The sequence below is a fragment of the Sinocyclocheilus rhinocerous genome, unplaced genomic scaffold (assembly GCF_001515625.1).
Source record: "Sinocyclocheilus rhinocerous isolate Xijiao unplaced genomic scaffold, SAMN03320098_v1.1 scaffold1166, whole genome shotgun sequence".
NCBI lineage: Eukaryota > Metazoa > Chordata > Actinopteri > Cypriniformes > Cyprinidae > Sinocyclocheilus > Sinocyclocheilus rhinocerous.
This window is the reverse complement of record NW_015646356.1, coordinates 546,569-563,676: the sequence shown is the minus strand read 5'-3', so window position 1 is coordinate 563,676 and position 17,108 is coordinate 546,569. Positions and strand designations below refer to the sequence as shown.

Genomic DNA, 17,108 nt, shown 5'->3' with positions numbered 1-17,108 from the left:
AAAAAAAAGAATGCTCAGCTGTTTTTCTTAGGGAATTTTCAATGTAAGAACAATCATTATTCCAGTAGTTGCTGACAAGTGACTTTATGAGTGAGTGATTTGAATCATTAGTTTAAATGATTTGTTCAAAAACATTGATTTGATTTGGAATGAAACAATGTGCTGACTTTGCGTGAGTCATTGAATCATTCACTCAGACGATTCGCTCAAAAACACTGGCTGCATCCCAAATTCTGAAATTGCACACTGTCTTAGTAGGTACTTCTTTTTAATAAGTAATTACTTTGCCACAAGTATGTTCTATGTAGTATGTGTTTTGCATAAATTTAATCCGTACTTACTATAATTGCCATGTTGTCATTATCACGACCAACCAGTGTCAGTAGCATCACTTCATGGGATAGTAAAATATCCACTGAATGCACAAGCCAAAATCTTTCAATTACTGTTTTAAAAACACTGTAAATTCAGACATCATGCTGTTTTCACAGTCTGTTTTTTTGTCTACCACATAGTAGGAAAGTATGCCATTTCTTATGCAGCAACTGATACATTGACCCAACAAATTCATTCAAAAATTCGGTATTAACTTCTTGTTTATCGAGCTGTTGTATAAAAGCAACATACTGAGCAAACATACTCGAAAACAGCAACATGTTCTGGTTCATATGAGATGTTTAGTTCTTAATTTAAAGGGCAGAAAGTATTTACTTGAAGGCAGAGGAAAATGTTTGGCTAGACATATTAAGAATTGATCAAGAGTGGTTGTAAAGGGCACGGACACAGTTTGTGCTTAGCATGTCCAACTGTGCACTTTTAATTTAGCTGAGTTTGGTTTTAAACAGACAGATGCCAGATGCCCTTTAAGTCGAATACGTTTGCCATTTCCTTTACAATGATACAAGCAAATTTAATAACGGCCTCCAGGGCTTACTGCAGCCACAGTTGTGTGGGATGCATTTAGTCTGACTTTGATACAGATTAATGAAATGTCACTTAATTGAGGGGGATTTGCTTGTTGAAAGAGGGTCCAATTTCAGCCCTTGTGTCACATTTAGCCCAGGAGGTGATTGATAGAATTGACTGTTGACCGCGCCGGACCGGGTCACAATTACACAACATTTCCTTCTCTCGCTCTGGGTTTCTCTTCAGCCCAAGGAGCCGCTTTCCCCCACAGCACATGAAACATGCTCACACTTTATTGGTATGTCTGTTGTGGGACTTTCTTCTGAGGGAAACAGAGCGGGAAAGGAAAGAGCTCTTATGAGGTGTGTTTTTCTCTCTGAGGAGTTTGCTGTATTCCTCGTCTGAGCAGATGCACTTTAAACCTAAAGGCTTCAAAACGAGCAGAGAGTTTGAAGCTGTTCTACAAAAGATGGGCCCTGAAGGAGAGAGCTCTACATCTCACCAAATATGTTTACACGAACAGCGATTTTTCAAGTGTATATGGTATTCCGGGGTTTAAGTAAACTGGTATCGTGAATACAGTATATCTTTTATTGAAATTAGATATTTTGTGCATTCCTCTGCCAATATGAATATTCAAGACAGCTATATGCATTTCTGAATAATGCGCCTGTGTGGTATTAACACAAGAATATTTGTACTGGTAACATCGGCTCTTATCTCACAGAATATTTAACAGCTTAGTCTGAAAATATATATGCATAAATGTGCTCTCGCTGCATCCTCAGCATTTATTCTAACCTCAAACAGCAGTCTACGACAAGGCAAATATCTGAAATGCCATCTGCGGCAGTACAAATGTGGCACTGTAAAGGCCATGGCAGTGAGTTCAACCCCAACCACGGTCCTTAAAACCAGACAGGGTAAAAATAGAAGATGAATTAATTTTCATGGCAAAAGTAGGAAAAAACTGGGGCATGCAGTAATTATGATGAATGACGAGAGAGCAAAATAAAATCCACAAAAGTCAATGCATCAAAACTTAAGTTTGCATTTCCTTCTTTGACTAAACTTAAGCACATTGCAAACTTGCCCTGAATTTATTATTACTTGTAAAAATAAAAATCTCAGTTTCTTTAATGTGCTGAATATAAAAAATTTAAATCAATATATGAATGTGTGCATTCGTTTCCTTTTCCCTATGTTCTTACCGCACAGATTTCACTTAAATGAGCCTCTAATAAGAATAAGAGTCGATAGAATGGTAATGTCTTTGGTCCGCCCGCACAGTGGGATAATTGCACAATTGGGATTTTGCTTTAAGAGTTGTTCATCTCCCACAGGGAAGATGCTATTAGCTCATAGTTCTTTTTCTCAAAAGGCTCGGCTGCTCACTCACTCATTTACATGAATATGCATTAAGGGCAATACAATTCCATAGTTTGCATTTCCTTCTTTGACTAAACTTAAGCACATTGCAAACTTGCCCTGAATTTATTATTACTTGTAAAAATAAAAATCTCACAGTTTCTTTAATGTGCTGAATATAAAAAATTTAAATCAATATATGAATGTGTGCATTCGTTTCCTTTTCCCTATGTTCTTACCGCACAGATTTCACTTAAATGAGCCTCTAATAAGAATAAGAGTCGATAGAATGGTAATGTCTTTGGTCCGCCCGCACAGTGGGATAATTGCACAATTGGGATTTTGCTTTAAGAGTTGTTCATCTCCCACAGGGAAGATGCTATTAGCTCATCGTTCTTTTTCTCAAAAGGCTCGGCTGCTCACTCACTCATTTACATGAATATGCATTAAGGGCAATAAAATTCCATATGGAGCAACACACAGTGGGCTGCCATTTTGTGAGAATGTACGTTTGCATATTACAGGCAGTTTGTTATGGCAATGCAGTAAACTAGCATTCAGCTAGCATTCAAGTTGCAGTTTGTTTGTTAATCAGAGAGCGCATTCCTCACCAGCAGAGCAGATTTGTAACACTGTAAAAAATTGTGAATTAACAGTATTTGGATGCTAGTTGCTGTACCTTTACAAGTTTTACATTGAAGATCTACGGTGTATACAATCAAGTGACTTCACAATAAACAGAAGCAGGAAATGACTGTGTGATGTTGCAGGATTGTGCTATAGAATCACAATGATTTGATTTGCATCGTGGTTGTCTCATATATTAAAGGTGCTATATGTAATTTTTTGGCTGTACTAAAGCATAAAAATACTATAATGTTTGCATATATTAAGGAAACATGGCAAGTTCAATTACTTGATTCTCTGAAAAACGATGCTACAGCCAGTTATTCTGCTTTTAAATGTGTGTTCCATGTCAGAATGTCTGTTTTTGTTTTGGTTTGTGTGATTCCGCCCACTGCTAATTTACCCAGTAGTATTTCAACACAACGGGTTGGCAGTTGGAGGAAAACGCAGCGCATTGCAGCCACGGAAGCTTTCAAACAAACTGGGTCAGAGATGGCAGATTCTACCTGACATAAAAAGTCTCGGCATCCATCTAAGAAGCTCTAAGAGTAAGCAACACTCTCCAATATTTTGAATTTGGACCGCACTAGCCATTTCAACCACTAGCTGCGTCAATTTTACATATTGCACCTTTATCAGTGGTCAGGTGATATGGTTATGTATGGGTAGGAACTCATGTTAAAACTTTACCAGAAACCATACATATTAGTGATGGGAGAAACCTTTTTGAAGCTTCAAATCAATTGAACCAATTGCTTCGCAAAATTATTCACTGTTTCGAAGCACTCGAAACACCACACGCTGGTGACGCTTGCTGGTCAAAACTGTGTAAGTGCAACAAAAACTCAGGCCAAAACCCATTGTTTTATTGATACTATAACACATTAAATGCAATTAAAATAATCAAATGCCATTAAATATGAAGTGTCTCTTTAATGTGTGTTTTTAATTGTTATTATTATTATTCATTTGAAGGGCTTGTTTTGTGAAGAACTTGTCTTAAACAGGCCAGTTAATAGACGATTGACTACTACTCTTCATTTTAATTACACAACTGTCTTATTAAAAATGTCTACAAATTGATAAAACTGATCAAAGATCTGGTAAAAAAAACCATAGATGCTGTTTCAATGGTGCGCCACTGTGGGGCGATCTCAATGAACTCGCATGATTTACGAGTTCACAGAGATCAGTCTCCAATGGCAAACCACTGAAATTTCGAAAAGTTTTGAAACAATTATGATGTAACGAAGCCTCGTTTACTGAAAACACGTGACTTTGGCAGTTTGATACGCGCTCCGATCCACTGGTTCAAAACAAATGATTCGCAAAGGTTTCGAAGCTTTATGAAGCAGTGCTTCGAAAGCGCCAATCACTAATACATATACACTTAGTACCAAATATGTCCTAGCTGAATCATTCTGTAAAATTCTGAACACAGTGTTTAATTGAGAAAAATTAATGTTAATTCTTGTGAAATCCTGGGAATATTTTACACTGTACTATCACACACACACACACACAACTGACCACCAAACGCAACTTTCAGATGCCATCTTTATTTTTTTATCTTAACCGTCATGGAATGGAACGCACAGGATTGTGGGATATCAAAGGCAGCAAAGGATACATCTATGCTGCCTTCAAAATTCGATCAGAAGAAGGTACCTCCGGAGACAGGAAGTGAAGCAGAATTTGTTTTCGGACGTGCCTTGATGCCCTCTGCCTTGGAATGCTGTCTCCGAAGACAGCATTTTAGAGCTTTCGGACGCAGCCAATGTATTTTATATAATTTATTTTTATTTTATTTTCATAAAAGAAAATAACAAGTCGTCAATAGTTAAATTAGTCATAACTGAGCACTTCTTGTCAATATCGGCTGCAAACCATAGTTGTGTCCAAACTACAAAACCTTAAGAATCCAACCAAACGAAAAACCTAACGAACCAAACACTATGTCAAACAGGCTCTGGTCTACACTGTGTGAAAATGCTCTTACTGTCATTCTGCTTACCCTGCACTCGCTGAAGTCCACTGAGCAGAGACCAAAGCAGCACTGAAGACTCAAGCACTGCATGTCAGCACCACAGAAACCCCCAGAACATACAGCAGTCAGAGCGCTTCAGATGGCCCAGTAACAGGAGCACGTAGCCCTCAATGACAGCTCTCAACACGGGACACTACTTTGTCCTGTGCTGTGGGAGGGGAAGCAGGTGTGTGTTGTGGTGTGACAAAACCTGAGGTGACAGCTTGTGTTTTCATTCGGCCCCCCGCAGGACACAGTATATCGGTTTGGTCACGCTGCTTCAATCTCGCTCGCTCTTCTTTCTTTCTATCAGTCATTGTCCAATGGGCTTTCTCTCTTTAATTCATCTCTTCAACATAATTCCTAGCATTTATCAGCTTCTTTCCATCTCAGGCCCTTTGACATGACTTGCGTAAACAGTGACGCAATGCAGTTTTTCGAAAAGAAGGAAAATATGTAACTTAATATCGGTCGAACCAATAAAAATACGCACATGTTTGATGTGTATATTTAAATATGCTCCTGTACACAGATATGACATTCTCTCTATATCATAAAACTGTCTAGATAATAAATAATGCGTTATCTTACTAACACAACACTTGTAACGAAACAGGCCTATTACATTTACTCACATATTTGTAAACTCTCCATCCTCAACTCCGTTATTGAAAATTTATAAGTGTTCATTTGTCTTACTTGTTTTCAGGTCCTTTCATTTGTATTTCATTAATATTTTAGCAAAAGTTTCCGTTTACCTGTTGTCGAAACCATAGATATGTGGACGGCTTATGTATAGTGGCACAAAGAAACAGCCGCTAATAGGGCATCTGCCTATATCTATCAATTGAAATGAATTGATTGGGCCTTTCTTGGATGCATTTTTGATTGAAGCAAATCACGCTGTGTTATATATTTATATAAGTTATTTATACCATATATTAAAGGGTAAATTTATTAAAACAAGCTCAGCCTTATCTTGTTGGAAAGACCGCTACTACGTCAACATTGCCCAAAGTATTAAACTCTATGAAGCGGAGCTGAAAGCTGCAGACTACAGTGTAGGTCAACTATTGCAATGCGAGTTCAAATAATTTCAACTTTGAGCCCATTTGCCATTGACCTTTTGAAATGCAGCCAAAAGATTTAATCATTTGTCATTATGTAAGCAGCATGGGTGCAAAAGTCAGCATAAGTTGGAAGAGAGACTATGTATATAGGCATTCATAAATCAAGTTGTTTGACATAACGTTAAAGCAATATTGTGAATTATCAGGAATAATCATACTATACATAAGGCTATAAATAGCATTTTTTTTTTTACTGTATTTATTAATTAATTGAATTGGTTTTAAAAGGCAATACATCAGTCCAATATTTAGTGTTCAGATTTTATATATATATATATATATATATATATATAATAATTCATAATTAATCACATTTATATCAATATTTACAATCCCACAAATTAAGATAATTCATATTACTAAACCATTTTTGCCCATTGCATCACATCTCCCAGTTTTACATCATCTTGCACCACACATTTTAAAGACGCTGTTAAAAAGGTGCTTTAAAAAGTAGTAAAGACACACTTTAAAAATGCTGCAATATGTTCTGTTCTGTTGCACCCCATCCAGTTGTTTTTGAACGCAAGTGAGTGTCTTTGTTGAGGCGTGCTGACTGCAGACTTACAAAACATGACAGTGGCTTTTCAAGCTTACAGCTTGAGTTGTTTCCTCTTTCCACATTAGATTCTCTCTGTTTCTCTGGGAGGCCAATCAAGGCCACTTCTGTCGGCTCTCGTTGTCCCCTTTACTGATGCCTTTGTGGCTACGGCCAGATCCTCTCCTGCCTGCCAAGCTATCAACACCTCTCTCACCCCGCTCTTGTACCACACACACCCTCGCACACTAAAATACATACACGGGCCACCACTCAAAGAGTCTCAAGTGATTCAAAACAAAACCCTCAGACCGCACTTATTAAGCAGCGACTTTAGTGAGCGTAACTCCCAGCTGCCTTAATCCCTCCGCAGGGGTGACATCCAAAGAGCCAGTATTCATGTCCAACAACGCTGGCAAAACCAACCTGGAGACTTTTAAAGCACCCAGCTCAGTCTTGGTAACCATTCTCTCATGGGAATGGGCATGAAAAGGCTTACAGAAGAACAAGGAAGGATCTTCAGATCTGAGATTTGAAATAACTCTATATTAGTTTGGTTTCTTGCCATTTGTACGTAGCTCTCGCACAGTGAGGCCTCTTCATCTCATGGCGAAGACTAGTCTCAAACCAAGCCAGAGCTCTGGCAAATGAAGGTTCTTTGGCCCAATATGAAGCTTTTGTATTTTCCTTTTCAGCCACGAAAAACCATCTCTTCAGTCCTCGCAGAGCACTGCGATCTCAGGAAATGAAAGTTCACTTCCTCATACTGAGGCTTGACACTTTTTTTGCGGCTTTTGTCCACATGAACCTTCAGAGAAACACAGGTGAACCTTGAGAATACTAATCACCAGAGCTCTGAAAATTTAATACCCACTACACACACACACACAAAAGACTGTGTGCACACGTGTGTACCGGTGATTGTGGCATTGAGTACGGAATAATTCATCATGTCTAATTAATTATTCAGAGTAACGGGGGAAGATGTCATCTCGGTACAAAACTTTGTAGTGCAGTTAAAAAGCGAAGATGGGCAAAGACAAACTCCAGCAGTCTTCCTCACCAGAGCTGGTGTGTGTTTGAAGATCTGCTTGCTCCACTACATTCGCAATGGCTCTTTAAATCACACGTGATTACCATTTAAATAAAACAGCACGCTAAGTAACTGCTGCCCACTTCTTATGGAGTGTTTTACTATTATATGGTCACTAAAATAGATTTCCTTTGCAATGCCTGAACACTCAAAAGGCCAAACAATGCATCCTAAAAAGGAACCAGTTGTTCTATCAGGCAGTTTATTTAATGACTGCAAACAAGGGAGATGAATGCAATTGTATGCCTCACTTATAGAAGGGTTTCGCTCATATTAGGGGCATGTAACTCTATAATATAGCATCTCCTACTGAATGTCAAGTCAACCTACCTCTGAATTTAAAAAATGTAATAATAACCCATGCTACAGACCACAGGCCAAACGCTGAGAGCTGTTATGGAAACAACAATCTGAACATTTTCATTTAGAGAATTTGCTTTTGTTTACTCTGCCACAATCCTTCATCTGCAAGAGGCAAGCTGTCACTCATAATTTTGGCAAAATCTAAGTCTATGAATATTTCATTGGCATCGACTCCTCAAAGCCAATAAACTATTGTACAAATTGCCTTTGGTTCTGTTTCTTAGCCTTGGCACAAAGGAGCTGTCTGCCAGTATTAAGTGATCTACTATCTCCAAATAATGTTGACTAAAGTGTATTGACTAATATATTACACTGTTAATGTTTTCTTAAAGGAACAGTTCACTTACACCAGTTCTTTGTACAAAGCTATTTGATGGCTAGACTTTGCAAAAAGAACAAGATGCACTTTCTTTTAACTCAACAGATAGATAAATATATGGACATACAATACTGATTTGAGTTATATGAGTTATTGAATTATTCAGGTAACATATAAGTAATAATCTATAAAATAAGTATAAAAATATAATTACTTAATTTAAACTCAAATCAGTATGCTATTTGTCAAAAAAAAAAAAAAAAAGTTTTACAAAGTACAAAACAATTGGCCAAGTAGGGCTGGGTTTTGACACAAATTTCACGATTCGATTCAATTCTCATTCACAAGCTTGCGATTCTAATCGATTCGATTCGATTCAATGTCTATTATTTTGGATATATATTATGTACACATGAAAATTTTCTCAAGGAAAAAAAAATCTCTTAACTAATGCTGTAAAATATACATGGGATTCAGTTGGTACTACATTACTATATTGAAGGTTAAAACTGACTGATTTTTTGGCTATACAACTGCTTAAATTACACTTAATGAAGTTTTTATAATAAAAGTTACAATTACATAATATTTCTACTTCAATTCGTTTTTTTTTTTTTTACATTTATATGGTGGCTGTCATAAAAAATATAACTTGAAGAAAAGTAAAAATGATAATAAATTTATATGGTGCATATATTTAGCAAAATGCCCCTCTCTACAGTTTATTTTTCTAGCTGACTAATGAGTTTATGGTCACCGAATATGCTTTTTTCTGAGGTGACGTTACTTGACATTGTTTACAAGACGTTATATTGATGTCTTTGCGCGGCTGAAACACTTATTGAGCGATTACATGAGACAGGATACGGATTGTAAAGTTGTACCCTTTCTTTTAACTTGCATTCAGATGTTTAGTCATGTTTATTTTGTCATTTTCCAACTCCCCTAGAGTTAAACAGTTGAGTTTTACCGTTTTCGAATCCATTCCGCCAATCTCCGGGTCTGGCGGATTGTAAAGTTGTACCTTCAGATGTTTAGTCATGCTTATTTTGTGCTGAAACTGGTATTAATGTTGAGGAGACGATCAGTTCACGTGCGTCTCGCGCTGCTGCGTCTGTTGAACTGAGGCGCTACAGCGATCTGTCACTCCACATTAAACAGCGTCAAAACGGCATTCATTGTTTGAATACTGCAATACAACCGACAGAATTTGAAATCTGAGACTTTGTTTCATATTAAAAGTACCAAAGCACAATGCTTATTGCGATATATTGGGTTTGGGAGGTGCCCTTCAATGTTCTGTCCATTAACTGAAAACAGGACTAATCGATTCTTGGGATTTAAGAATTGATATCGTTTTGTAAGAATCGAATTAAAATCGAGATATCTATATTTTTTACCCAGCCCTACGGCCTAGCAACAACACACACACCCACCCACACCAGTATGCTTTTTGTCAAAAAAAACCCAAAAGAAAACAAAAGAAAACAAAATACAGAAGTCACTTGGGTCATGTTCACTGAGCTTGATAACTGAGATGCAAGATGGCACCAGATGCAAGATAAGACCGCAACTTTATGATGTGATGTCCACAACTGAACAATCAAATCAAGTACTATTCATAAAGTTGTGTAATAAATAATGGTATAATAGTGATAAACTGTTTGCCTGTTAGTTAAAAGTTTATAAAATTTGTACATATGATAATGTGCTATAGATGTGTTACCATTAAACTGTTAAAATGTTATTCTAGACTGAACATCTTGCCTAGCTTTCATACCGTGATATGACTACTGATGTCATCATATGAAGAAGACAATTTAACACTTTTAGAGGAGACTGTCTGGCTAGTATAAGAGAAAGAAAGGCTGAGAGAAAAGAAAGAAACAATGACATGAATACTAAACAGCTCTGATGATTAGAAGTGTTGCTAAAGAGCAGCTCTGTGACAGTGACATTGGCTGTCAATGTCAGACGACTCCGCCGCGCCTCGGCAAAGAGCTCCATTTTGAGCCATAATTAGCTTAAACATTCCCAGTATGAAAAATTCATGATAGCTTTGGATTTTTTAATTGCGGGAGCATTCTGCGTTAATCGAAGTCGTTTAGAGAGCCTTCTGCTTGACACGCGGAGGAGAGGAAAATAAATCAGACGTCTGACTCTCTCAGCCAGTTAACCCGTTTCTTCTGCGGCGAGCTGTTTATTTTAATAGGGCCCGATCTGACACAGTTCTGGTCCACACAAATCAATCAAACGCTGTCAGCGTAATACTGAAACATAAGAGGAGGCACCAGTGCAACATGCCATCTCAACCATTGACATTAAGCACTGCGGACATTGCAGTCTATGCGTTCGGGAGATAAGCACAGCTTGAAAAAAGATCCCATTGTTAAAATAGACTTCTAGCTGCATTATTTCCATGCTTAACGGTGAAGTGCATAGTTTCTACATCACCAAATGAAACTGTAAATATATTAAGAGTTTTGAACAAGTTTCCCCTGAACACTCCCTTTATCTGCCACTGGTCAAGATAACAGATAGTCCCACTCCAAGCAAACACCATTTGTAGAGCCAATTTTGCTCTGGACTTCTCAAAATCAGAGCAATATTTTATTTTTGTGATGTTTTGTTCAGCATGGCATTATCACTGTATGATCCATTGCAGAATTGATGTCATATGGCTCGTTCACTGAATCGCTGGCCGTCTCAGTGATCAGCCGTAAAACAGTGATTCTGTCCCTTACATATTATTGGTGGAGTTCCCTTTAAAATCTTAAATGATTCCCTTTGAGCTAAATTGACCTGTTTCCCTTACACTATGTTTATGTTATCAGCCAAAAAATAAAAAATAAAAATCTTACGAAAGTGCCACAGAACCACAATGTTGTGTGTTTTGTGTAAAAAAGAAAAAAAAAAGCATAGAAATGGCTTACTTATAGTGGTAACGCTGGAATGACAAAGTATTTTAACACTGTTTTTCATGCAGTTACAATGAATGGGAACAGATGCTTTAAAGCTTCAAACAGGATGAAATATTACTCCATGTAAGCATTTATAAAAGTAGCTAGTCCATACAACTCATATGACCACATTACTTCATTTATATCAGCAAAATGGAGAAATGAATCAGAAAGTCATTTGATTCATCAAGGAATCATACAGAATGATGAATGGAATCAAATGATTCATTGAAAAGATCCAACTCAAATGAACAATTCATTCACAAAATGGACTCATGAACTTGCCAAGCTAGGCTGGATACTGAGATTTTCAGAGCATTAAAATGTTAATTTTGTTCTATTCCTCACAGAAAAAACTAATAATTGCTTCAGAAGACTTAGAACATGGTGCATGAATCATAGGTACTAGTCATACTTTCATGATAGTTTTTGTCATTTTGAGGCTTAAAAGCCCCATTCCTTACATTTTAAAAAGTGTTTCATGAAAGAAAATAAAGTTTGGAGTGACGTGTAAATAATGTAAGAATTCCATTTTGGGTGAACTATCTCTTAAGAAGGTTTGAAACTAAAGGCAGAATGCATTATAGCAAAGTCTATTTCTAATCAACAGAAAAGCACAGAAAGACACAACTGGCCATGTAAAAAGAAGATCAGTGTGCGATTTGTCCTTGTCTCTTCTTCTCCTTCCCTCTCTGAAGTATTGTTCAACGTTTTTCAGGTTGAGGGCTGGACCGAATCAATGTCCATGCATCAATACATCACAGCCATAAAAAACAATTTACCTAGAGCAAGATCTCGCCCATTGATTTGTTTCTGTGCTATGGAGAGCTGTGTGCATAGTTTAATACCATTTACAGAGGAACGTACGACCTTCCTCAAAAATAATGGTCAGGAAAATTAAAATGCAAAACGCAAAAAAAAAAAAAAAATTATTGATCATTCCAAGCTTTTGCGGGAACTTTGGTTTTGGGGTGTGGAAAATGTCAACCGGACGAGGATGCGTTTCACCGGGTCTTTCAACTGGAAAACTACATTTCATTCCCTCGGGGCTTTTATGTTCATGTTTCATGTATATCAAAAAGCAAGAGCGAGCGCACACGTGAACTGTCACTGATATTCTGCCTTATGCGTCATTGTATTAAATGCTCTGCTGGTTTTGACGCACACAGCGCACGGCTACTTTTGCAAAGCTCACCGGTTTATTATCATCACTTGTGGAATTCTAAACAGCTGCCCGAAAGTTCTATTCATCTCCACATATTTCCAATTCCATGCCGCCTCCATCACTCCAGCCCCCCTTCGGTGACAGTGTTTGTCCCACCGGCCGCTCCCGCTGCTAAAGAATGACGAGTGGAGTGCCGAGCTGCAGGTAAAGGATGATGTGTGAAGCCCTGCTGCTGACGGCAGCGTCTCTGTGACAGCACATCAATGAAGGCCGTGATGGACGTCGGGCTGGAAGCGGGCCCTGATTAAAGAGCCCCACGCCCAGCAGCGCATCTGCTGCCCATCCCCAGTCTGCTGTCACCGCGGCTGGATACCATAAAATAGCGCTCAGGGTCATTGGGGTTTTCGGTGATGTGACAACAAGCACATTTCACAAGTGCCAATCAAACATGTCTCTCACAGGCCCCACCCTCATCCCTTTCTGTCCTATCTTCCTCTCATCTGCTCGCCCTCTTCCATACTCGCCCAGAGATCAGAGGGAAATTCAGCAGTGATTTCAGCAGAGATTCAGTAATAGGCCTGTATCAATTAGCTATTAGCGGAAAGGAATACTAACAAACTACACAGTATGAAAAAACTGGCTTTGAAACAATTTTCACTCAGAAATTGCTAATAAATTTGACAAATAATTATAAAGAAACAGCAAGTAATGCTGAAATAAACGTGAAGGACAACGTCAAACATACATAATTAATATAATGCATAATTATAATTTTTTTCAAAGTTTAGGCTATAGACATATATATATATATATGCATATAGACAATATGCAATATGGAACAGAAATTCTGTCAAATGATACTTTTCACTGTTGTCACATAACCTTATATTTAATTGAGTCAGTGGCATCTTGTTATCATTGGTTTGAATAGTCATTTCGCAATTTTAATCTACTTCTGGGTAAAAATGTTTTAACTCTTTAAAGCATGCCAATGAGTCAATAAAGTGATGCTGAAACAGTGCTGTTATTGTTAGTTAAATCAGCAACTGTAATGAAGAATAAATACTTTAAAATATTAAGAAAACCTAAATTAAAATATAAATATTAGAAAAGCGAAAATTCGAAATGTTGCCTTGGCAAATAAAGTAAGTTGAAGTAAAATTATTAAAACAGAAAATAAGGCTACAAAAAAATGACAAAAGCACAAAATTACTTAAACAATAACAACAACAATTACTCTTTAAAGCATGCCAATGAGTCAATAAAGTGATGCTGAAACAGTGCTGTTATTGTTAGTTAAATCAGCAACTGTAATGAAGAATAAATACTTTAAAATATTAAGAAAACCTAAATTAAAATATAAATATTAGAAAAGCGAAAATTCGAAATGTTGCCTTGGCAAATAAAGTTGAAGTAAAATTATTAAAACAGAAAATAAGGCTACAAAAAAATGACAAAAGCACAAAATTACTTAAACAACAACAACAACAATTAACAGCTTAATCAAACTATAATAAACACTATAATAGTATAAAATACTAAAGTACTGGTTAAAAACCTTGACCGATGTGTCTGGTTTATTTGCCACACTAGAATGGAAGTTCAGTTTCATACATACATGCATAAATGCATGCATGCATGCATGCATACAACTGGGAGGGAAAAAAAAGTAGGACTTGTGAGTTTGGATAAGCCATGCCATGTCTCAATCCCATTTCCTTTCTCTTTCCATAACTCCCTGTCCACTCCGAGCTGACAGAACACTGAAAAGTTATAGCCTCAAAACTCAAATCGAACCTAAAGATGAATGCACTTTAAAACACACTGAGAGTTTTCTGTACTTTTTCTTCTAGAGGGTGAAAAATCTAATGCAATGAAATGGAGGGAATTGGAGCAAGTCTCTCTGCAGTGAACACACGTCCCTGCATGTGCCGGCCCTGACGCCCAACTCAATCCATCATTACTACACTAAATCATCTCTCTGTCAGTAACACCACTGCAAAATATTACAGTCATGTGGATACTGTTATTTTTAATGACATTCAGCAGTCCCCTTGGGCTGATGGAGCGAGTGAGAAATACAGAGAGGGAGAGAGACTGCATAGGTAGGCAATAACATTTGGCAGAAAAGTGCTTAGCAGCTTGAAAAGAGTCAAGAGCGAGCGAGCAGTGGAAGTGTTAAATACTAAAGGAAGACTGCTATCTCCATGACAGATAATTGCTCGTTTGTTCAGTCGAAAATGTTTTAAGGATCTATGAAAGATCTTTGAGATTCTGGGAAAACATGCAGGAATGGGAAGAAGTTTCCAGTAAGCTGGCGATTCCAACTCCATCATCTAATTGCTCAGTTAATATTAGAATAGGTTTTTGACGCTCTCATTTATTACGAGAGCTCAATGCAACCTGGACTTCTGAGTGTGTGAATGTGTGTGTGGTCTGATATCAATGTCACGCCTCCTCAATAACTCAGACAGGGCAGTGTGCTTATCTTTCTTTGACACTCAGATCAATCTTGCTTTTAATCCTGAACCCATTCGCAGTCTTTCTCACCTCAACTCCACACATCAAACACAAACATCACATCCCTCCTGTGAATGTGCGTGTCTGTGTCCAATCGAGTCAAGGACACAGGATGGGGGTGGCTGATCTTCCAGAATCCACATTATACACTTCATATAGGTAGTAAGCAGTGCTGGGTGATGTTAAATGCTCTTAGAATTTTCATAGAATTATAGTGTGAATAGACTGATATGCTGAGAATATATATGAATATACGGTGAATTCAAATTCGACGTGTTTTGGTTTCAGATTATCTATTATATTGTTTTATATGAGAAAATAGGAGGAGGCAAGGGAGGCAGTGGCTTCTCAAAATATTGGATAAGAAAAAAAATTATAGTACAAAAATAAAACAACACCAATATTACAAAATATAACAATAAAAGGTGTATAAATCACTTTTTTTTTCTAAAGAAACATTTCCCAACAGCGACACCAGCAGATAAAGTTACAGAGGTAATCCGCATCTCACTCATCCCTGAATTTTAACAGACCGCATAAAGTGTGGGGTAAGTTTAGTGGGGGGTATTTGAGAATGAATGGGGGAAAGTCACGTGAGAGGAGGCAATGCCTCATTCGCGATATGATTGGATATGACTGGTTATGTTCAGCTGTGATTGGTTCATGCCATAAATCCCGCCTCTTGTGTTCATGCGTTTCCCACATTCGCGAATCAGTCTGAATGAACCATATAATGTTGTTAATGGGAAGACTAATTGAAAAAAGTAGGTAAACAACTCACACTTAGATATAACCACTTTGTTACGTCAAAAAAAAAAAAAAAAAGACTTAAGATGGCATGAAAACATGATCTGTGGGAGTTTTTGGTGAATAATCAGCTTGGTGAAATTTAAAGTAAATCTCAGTGTCTGCGACCAATATTTACCGAGCATTGATGACCCGAAAAAATAGTTAAAATGTTAACTATTAAAAATAATAGCTGAACATAAGTTCACAAATACAGTGTCCTCCACTAATATCGGCACCCTTGGTAAATATGAGCAAAGGCGGCTGTGAAAATGAATCCGCATCGTTGACCTTTTTGATGTTTCATTCAAATAATTCACCAAAATTCTAAGATTCATTGAAGTAAAAAATTTGAAAGTGGAGAGAAAATCTCATGATGAAATGTTTTTCTCCAATGCATGTTGGCTACAATTATTGGCACCCCTAGAAATTCTTATGAGTAAAATATCTCTGAAGTATATTCCCATTCATATTTAAATTTTTAGCACCAGGGTGACTAGGAGCATGAAATTGTCCAGCCATGACTTCCTGTTCCACAGGATTATAAATATGAGGAGTACAAAGGCCAAATTTCCTTAATCACCCATCAAAAGGAGTAAAACCAAACAATATAGTTCTGATGTGCAGAACGAGATTGTTGAGCTTCATAAAATAGAAAGTGGTTGTAAGAAAAGAGCTAAAGCATCGAAAATCCCCATTTCCACCATCAGGGCAATAATTAAGACGTTCCAATCAACTAAAAATGTTACAAATCTGCCTGGAAGAGGACATGTGTCTATAACGTCCTAATACACGGTGAGGAGGAGTGTTTGAGTGGCCAAAGACTCTCCAAGGACCACAGCTGGAGAACTGCAGTTTAGTTGAGTCTTGGAGTCAGAAAGCCTAAAAAAAAATATCAAACATCCCCTACATCACCACATGTTGCTCGGGAGGGTTTCAAGAAAAACTTTGCTCGCTCATCCAAAAACAAACTCCAGCATATTCAGTTGTCAAACACGACTGGAACTTCAAATGGCACACCATGATGATCAGATGTTCTCCAAACTCTTCAGGCATTATAGGAGAAAACTCAGAGCTGTTATCTTGGGGTAAAGACGTTGCAATAATTGGGTGCCAATAACTGTGGCCAACGTGAACTAGAGAAAGCATTTATTTCACAATGAGATTTACCCCCCTACATTCAATTGCCTTACTTCAATGATAGGTTAGAATTTTGTGAATTTTTTGAATGAAAGATCAAAAGGATAAACAATGCAGATTTATTTTCACAGCCGCCTTTGCTCATATTTACCAAGGGTGCCAATATT

At 37.4% G+C, this 17,108-nt stretch overlaps 2 protein-coding genes across 2 annotated transcripts in view; both read right to left on the bottom strand.

Annotated features, from left to right (window-relative positions):
- LOC107707579 (cytosolic carboxypeptidase 6) overlaps positions 1-17,108 on the bottom strand; it is a 347,536-nt gene that overhangs the window by 54,843 nt on the left and 275,585 nt on the right. The gene's annotated exons all lie outside the window — the stretch shown is intronic.
- Positions 1-17,108, bottom strand: part of LOC107707580 (BEN domain-containing protein 5-like) — a 44,620-nt gene that overhangs the window by 12,805 nt on the left and 14,707 nt on the right. The gene's annotated exons all lie outside the window — the stretch shown is intronic.